Here is a 7,580-nt window from a genome sequence, read left to right on the forward strand (position 1 = left end):
CTTTCTTTCTTTCTTTCTTTCTTTCTTTCTTTCTTTCTTTCTTTCTTCCTTTCTTTCTTTCTTCCTTTCTTCCTTTCTCTCTCTCTCTCTCTTCCTGGACCTTATCCTTTGCCTGGCTTGACAAAGCCTCTTGGTCACTCCAATGGTCCCATGCATGCCTAGTCTGAATGCCATGCTTCAGTTATGATGACATTTTTCACTGTGAAAGATTAGATGACTATATTTAAAAGACCAACAGTTAATACATTAGGCTATTATTGTCTGTCATTATTTTTGGTCTAGCTATGGCTTTGGGGAAAAAAATTCATAGACCTTCCTGAGGAGGAAAAAAATTTATTCTCTTAGGGGTTCATTTCCGCTTCAGGTTAAATGCCAAATGACATGCCTGGTTGGTTCCTTAAACCCAACTGAAACCCAACTCAGCTTAAACACAGTTTCTTGTGAAAAAGAAGCTGGAATCATGTGATTGTTAGGGAACTACAGGAAAATGGGGAACACTTTTAGGGGAAGGACATAAAGGAATTGTCTTCACCTGGGATTACAAAGGGTTTTTGTATGCTCTAGTTCATGTGATGCTTACAGGGACCAATCCAATTCAATCAGTATTTCTTATCATTATTAATATTATATATAATATAAAAATGAAGAGCTAGCATGAAGTTTGGAAATATACTCTATCTATTTGAGCCTCGCAACCATCCTGTGTGGTAGGGGCTATTATGATTATACCCATTTTACAGTAGAGGAAACTGAGAATGAGAAGGGTGAATGGACTTGCCTGAAATTGTACAGCTAGTACGCAGGTGGGTTGAATTCCAAGTCACCTTTCCCTCCCTCCAGGTCCAATTCTGTATCCACTGAGTCACTAGCCAGCTCCTAGCTTTAGAGGAGGGCTCATTGTGGAGGCTGCTGTCTGGCTGTCTTCCTGACTCTGTTTGCCAGTCATGCCCTGGCTCTCATTAAGGAGTCTCAGGATCCTGACTGGCATGCTTCTCTAGATCTGATACCAACCCAGATCCTCACACAAATGGTCTCCATCCATCTTCAGTCTATATCTCTACCCCCTTTCCAATTCTATCTGGATGCAAAATTCAAGCCAATATTACCATCTCTGGAGAGGCAATGTCAAACCAAATGCTTTCTAGCTCATTCCTATGACTCCTCCTCTCTGCCTTCAAAGGCAGAGACACTGCCTTGCACTTGACATCTGACTCTAGCACTTAGCACAATGACTGGTTCTTACTACTCAGTGAATGTAATTTCATTCATTCTTTCATATATTCACTCCATTATGCTTTCTCAGTTTGGGGACAAGAGTCACCTCTAAGCCTCTGATGGCTGAACCCTGACTAAGCCCGAGAAGACAGAATAAAATAAGCCAGAGAGAGAGTCTCCTCCACATCCCTGGCCCTGCTAGAGCCCCTTCCTCTGTTCTGACCTCCCAGACTCTGGACTCTGCCTACCTGCTCTGGGTTCTCTCTCTTTGTTCTCTGCTATGTTTCATGCTGTTGGGTAGATGTGGATAATTTGGGATCACAGATGCTGATCTTAGCCAAGAGATCAGAAGCCTGCTCCCGAGGACCCAGAACCCGCTTATTGAGCCCCTGTAATCATTACAATTCTTCAGAGTCCTTAGAAAGATGAGAAGTTCCAGAGCTGCCATCTGCTTGCAAATCAGCTGTTCTATTTTCCTGAAGCTGGGAGAAGGTTTGATTCTAGCAGAAGTGATTCAGAACTGGAAGAGGCTTTTGAGATCATTTCAGTTCAGTGTTCTCATTTTACTGAAGGTGAAATGACTTGGCCAAGATCACATGGCTAGTGACTAATTGGACCAGGATTTGAACTCAGGCTTCCCAACTCTGTGCAACCTGAGCTAAGAAGGGATTCCAGGGAAGGGAGGATGGGAGGAGAGAAGCCTTTGTGGATCCAGAGGCCACATAATTGACCCAAGAAAAGCTGGAAAGGAGGAATCCCACAGAATCTCAATGATTCTGAGCTGATCATAACAAAGAAAAACAGGGCAAAAATTCAGGGCTGGGGAAAAGCAGCTTCTACTATGCCAGCAACTTTCTGGGCATCTCTGAGACGAGTGGGGAATCCTTGAGGGGGGCTCAATGTCCTTCTGTCTTATCATAGATGGACTTGGATGACTGCTAACTCAGCTTTGTGCTGGGGCCAGCTGCAAGTCACTCACAGAGTGAATTGGAGGGGCCCCCAGAGCTCCCAACCAAACCTCCATCCGGCACCATCCAGCGTGTTTGTGGGACTTGGGAAAACACCCAGCTTGCAAATTCCAGATCTGGGCTACAAAGAAGAAAGCCTGGTATTTATTAGAGAATGCTGTGCTTGTTTGTTTTGTAAATGAAAATCAGAGGATGAGAGGTTCTCTCTATGGTCAGGTTGGATGGGGGAGTCTCCACATTAACCTGTTCTGGGCTAGGTGCCAGGGGGATCCAAGGACAGCATTGCATTGGGGAAAGAGCATGGGATGAGGAGTCAGGGAGTGGAGGAATAAGGGCCAGAAATTGGGAGGGACCTTAGGGATTGACCTGTTCATTGCAAAAAGGACCAAAGACCAGAAAGGGAAGTGATTCTAACAATAAGGAAGAGATTCAGGATTTGAACCCAGCTTCTAACCCCAGAGTGAGGGCTCACTCCTCAACTCCATCCTATTCTAGAATCAGAGATTTGGAGTCCAACTTAATCTTTCACAGATGAGGAAACTGAGGCACAGAGTGGTGACCTGGCTTGCCCAGGGTTATATACAACCTAAACATCTGAGACAGGATGGGGATGTGACTCTTCCTCACTGAGTCTAGTAGCCTACTCATGGAGGCACAGATATGTTCTAACTCAACCTTAGCCTCCATCACAGAATCACCAAATTCCAGTGACAAAGAGGTTTCAGATACCATTAAGTGTGATCCTTACGCAGTTCTGAAAAAGAATTCTCATGGCGTCTTACAGAGACGAGCAGGGGTCCAACCTTGACTTGAAGATTTTGGGGGAGGTAGTGTCTCATGGCCCTTCGGGGCTGCCCTCCCCACAGATTACAAGTTCAGTATGAGTCAATCATGTGAAATGGCAGTCAATGAAGCTACAACAAGCTGAGATTTCATCAGAAGAAGCCTAGCAGGCATCCTATGGTATGGGGATAGTCCCTAGGGGTATTGAGGTCTGGGAACCACTGGGTAGGATTGGCTGTATGGAACTGGAAAACATTCACAAGAAGGCAGGCTGGATGGCGAAGGGTTGGACAACTGGACCATAGTGAGAAAAGCTGAAGGAGATGTGGATATTTAGCTTGCAAGAGAATTTTTTTTCTTTTCCTTTTGTTTTTGGTTTAGTTTGGTTTGTTTTGGTTTGGTTTTTGTCTCTCTCTCCAAGTAGATAAGGGCTCCCTCAGAAAAGAGGGATCAGCCCTGTCCTGCTCAGCCCCAGAGGGCAGAACTGAGAGCCCTGGGGCAGCTGTAAAGGGAGCTCAGAGCACTGTCTGCCATGTAGTCTGTTTGGACTCTCACGATTGAAAGTGATGGTTAAGACTGATGGAGGATGGAGAAGTGATAGGTTAGACTGGAATATGCCAGAATAAGGCTCATTTTCTGCTTCTGGAGTGCATTGCCGCTCTAGCACCAGTAACTCACTTTTGGGTGGTTACAGAATTCAGGATCTGTGTGTGTGTGTGTGTGTGAGAGAGAGAGAGAGACAGACAGACAGACAGACAGACAGACAGAGACAGAGAGACACAGAGAGAGAAAGAGAGACAGAGAGACAGAGAAAGAAAGAGAGACAGAGAGAGAGAGAGACAAAGAGGAGACAGAGACAGAGACAGAGATAGTGAGAGAGAGGAGAGAGAGACAGAGACAGAGAGAGACAGAAAGACAGAGAGACAGAGAGAGATATGGGCGGGAAAGGAATAGAGGAAGGAAGAGAAGATATTGTCCCTTTTAGATTTATTAAGCCCTTACAATATGCCAAGCATTCTGCTAAGTGCTCTCTCTCTCTCCCCCTCCCCTTGCCCCTCTGTTGATCTATGTCTCTGTCTGTCTCTGTCTCTCTGCATGTGTGTGTGTGCATCTCCCTGTTTCTCTGTCTCTGTCTCTCCCTTCTCTTTACCCACTAAGAAAAACTACCTGAATATAGTGGAAGCAGCTGCACAGACACAGGCTGTGGAATCGAATCCCGCTTCTGAGCTTACTACTTATGAGATCTCTGGCAAAGCACCTCACCTTAACCCGAGCCTCAGTTTGTCACATGTAAAAGTGAGGGCTCTGGCCTGCACGGCCGCTGAGCACCTGCTCTGGGGCTCTGAGCCCACCCCAGACTGACACCTGGTCAGGATCCTACAACTCCCACAACAGAGCTGGGATTGGGATCAAGGTTGGCCTCTGCCCAACATCTGGCGCGCCCTCCATGCCAGGGCTCTGGGTGCAGGTCAGGAAGTCCCTGGGGCCTTGTCTGCAATGAGCCCAGGGAGAAAAGTAAGATTGGAGTCTAGTCTTGGGAACCCTGGAGGTGCAGAGTGCTTGGGCAGGGGATGGGGGCAGGAAGGGGATAACAAAGAGATGGGGTGCATTCATTGGCCAATATGAAAGTGTTCATGAATAAACCATAGAGGATTTTTATTAAAAAAAACAATTATAGGGAAATATATGCTTGGAATTATTCAGCCTAACGTGAGCCAGACTTCTCTCCCTCTGTCTCTCTCTCTTCTCTCTCTCTCTTCTCTCTCTTCCCTCTGTCTTTCTCTTCTCTCCTCTCTTTCTCTCTGTCTTCCTCTCTCTTCTCTCTCTCTGTCTGTCTGTCTCTCCCTCTGTCTCTCCCTCACTCTCCTCACTCTCTTTTTAAATTTCTCTCTCCTCTCTCTCTCCCTCTCTCTCTCCTCTCTCCTTTTTTCTCTCCTCTCCTCTCTCTCTGTCTCTCTTCCTCCCTCCCCCCTCCCTCTGGGTCTCCCTCGTTCCCTCTCCCTCCTCCTCCCACCCTAAGATTTGTCTGCTAAACTTCTGAAACACCCTTTGCCTTTTTGACCCTTCAACTTGTCTTGAACTTCAGAGGAAAAAAAGGGGGGATGGCGTGTGAGCCGTATCTAACCAGGCGGTGTGGGCTGGGGGTGCAGCCAGAGGAGGGGGAGGGGGCCCCAGCCTCACATATCAGCCTGGAAAAAAATCACAAAGCGTCCTGTTCATGGGCTTAGTAAATATTTGTTGGTTCCTCGGGCTCCAAGGCAGTGCCTTGGGGGGACATCTGGGAGAAAGGGGGAGAATGAAAGGAGGAGACAGGCCCGCTCCTCTCCCTGCACAGAGACACTAAGCAGACGAGGCCCGGGCTCACAAGGCTGCCTTGTAGTGCTGCTGCCGCAGAGCCTTCCAAGGGGCTGGGGGGGCCGATGAGCAGGCCTGCTATCTGCTAATGGAAAAGCCATTCCTGCTTAATGAAATGAGTGCAAGCCAAGTTCCTGAGTTATGGAGAGGCCTGGGCAGAAGCAGAGCCCCAGGCCCTGGCCTGTGTCCTTGGAGGAGAATGTGCTGGAACAGAGACATAGGCCCCAAGCACTACGAGGGCCAGAGGAAGGACAGACGGAGACAGAGAGACAGAGACAGAGAGAGAGAGAGACAGAGAGACAGAGACAGAGAGAGAGGGAGACAGAGACAGAGAGAGAGAGAGATGGAGAGAGAGAGAAAAGAGATAGACAGACAGAGAGACACAGACAGAAACAAAGAGAAACAGAAAGAGAGACAGACAGACACAGGGATGGAGAGAGAAAGAGACAGGGAGACAGAGATGAGAGACAGGAAGAGAGATAACGGAGACAAAGAGAAGAAGAGGAAACAAAGAGCATCTGAGAGAGACAGAGAAAGAAGACAAGAAATAGACTCAAAAGCTCTGAGATTTTTTTTTGTTTTGTTCCTATGGCTCCTTGTCAAACCCCAGCAACCTCTTTATGCGCTGGGACAAGAAGAGAACATACTTAGAAAATAGAAACTGGACCAAAAATAAAGCAAAGGAAAGAGTGATAAAAACTGTGAAAAGCAAAGTTGCTAGAAACCAAACCCTGTCCAGTTCTGACATTGTCTCAGTCCTTCCCAGCTCTGACATTCCCCTCTCTAAGGTCCCTCTGAATTCTGACATTGTAGCATTCTCTCTGTAATGGGCCAAAGGGGTGGTATGTTTGCAAATGCCTGGTATGAATTCATCCATGCAACACCCAACCCAGCATCAAACCATGGAGAGCACCTGTGGCAGGTAGCTATGTGGTACAGTGCGTCAAGTATACTTATGCTGGAGTTGAAAAGACCTGAGTACAAAACTTGCCTCATATACTCACGGACCCTGGACAATTCACTTAACCTCTGCCTGTCTCTGTCCTTATGTATAAAATGGTAATAAGAAAAGCTAGCATACATATGTACATGTATGTTGCTTTAGAGCTTGCAGAGTACTGTACAAATTTATCCCATTTTATCCTCAATAAAATAAGCTCAGTTTATTCAAGTCTCAAAGACTGAAGGAAACCCTGAAGTTACTCCATCGCACAAATCTAGATGCCCTAAACATAACCAAATTTCCTGGGGTCCCTACCCAATACAGGAGGCAGGGGTGGGGGTGGTAGGGGAGGGAAGCTGAGTGAGCAGATTTACTATTCACTCTGGACAGTCTCCCGTGAATTCCCACAGATTCTCCCAGATTCCCACAAGTGCCTTTTTTAGAGTAAGTGATTTTCCCCAGCCTACCTATTCTCCACCGGCCTTCCTCCTCAGCCTCCATTTTGCTCTCCTAGTTCCATATCTCTCTATCATAATAGGGGACAGTTATATCCAAAGAGTTTTAGAATTGGGGATTCCACTCTTGAGGGAAGCCAGAATTGAGTATTGGAAAGGATAATGATTTGGAAGCAGGATTTTGAAATCCTGGCTTGTGGTGTATGCCTTTTGTGACCTTGGGCATATTCTTTCCTTTCTCTGTGCCTCACTTTCCTCATCTGTACACATAAATGACTTGGAGTACGTGGCCTTTGAGGTTCTTCCTGAGATCTGTTGAGCCACCATCATTAAGCAGGCACTTACCAACAGTCATCGGCAGCCATCTAATCCAGCCCATGCTGGAAAAAAAGTATGCCTGCTATATTAGATACCTTTTGAAGTATCCCATTCTGCTTTGGGATAGCTTTCCAAAACACTTGGAAGTTTTCCAGAAAACTCAATTTGCCCTTTTTCAGCCTCAACCTGCTGCTGCTAGCTCTGTCTCAATGGGGTTGAGTAGAATTAGGCTAATGTTTCTTCCATATAACCCTCCAAATAATTCCAAACAGCTGCCATGTCACCTCTGAATCTTCTCCTCTTCAGGATCAAATCCCCAGCATCCTCAGCTGAGGTATGGCATTGTCTCATGGCCATTCACCATCCTGGCTGTCCTCTTCTGAATGTTAGCACCCAAAACTCACCAAGACTCTAGATGTGACCTGACTAGGGCAGAGTGCGGCAGGATTATCACCTCCTTATTCCCGAAAGCTATGTCTTTCTTTCTTTCTTTCCTTCTTTCTTTCTTTCTTTCTTTCTTTCTTTCTTTCTTTCTTTCTTTCT

Source organism: Petaurus breviceps, unplaced genomic scaffold (assembly GCF_028583685.1).
Source record: "Petaurus breviceps papuanus isolate PSGF00001 unplaced genomic scaffold, PetGlider_PUasm1.0 99, whole genome shotgun sequence".
NCBI classification, from domain to species: Eukaryota; Metazoa; Chordata; class Mammalia; order Diprotodontia; family Petauridae; genus Petaurus; species Petaurus breviceps.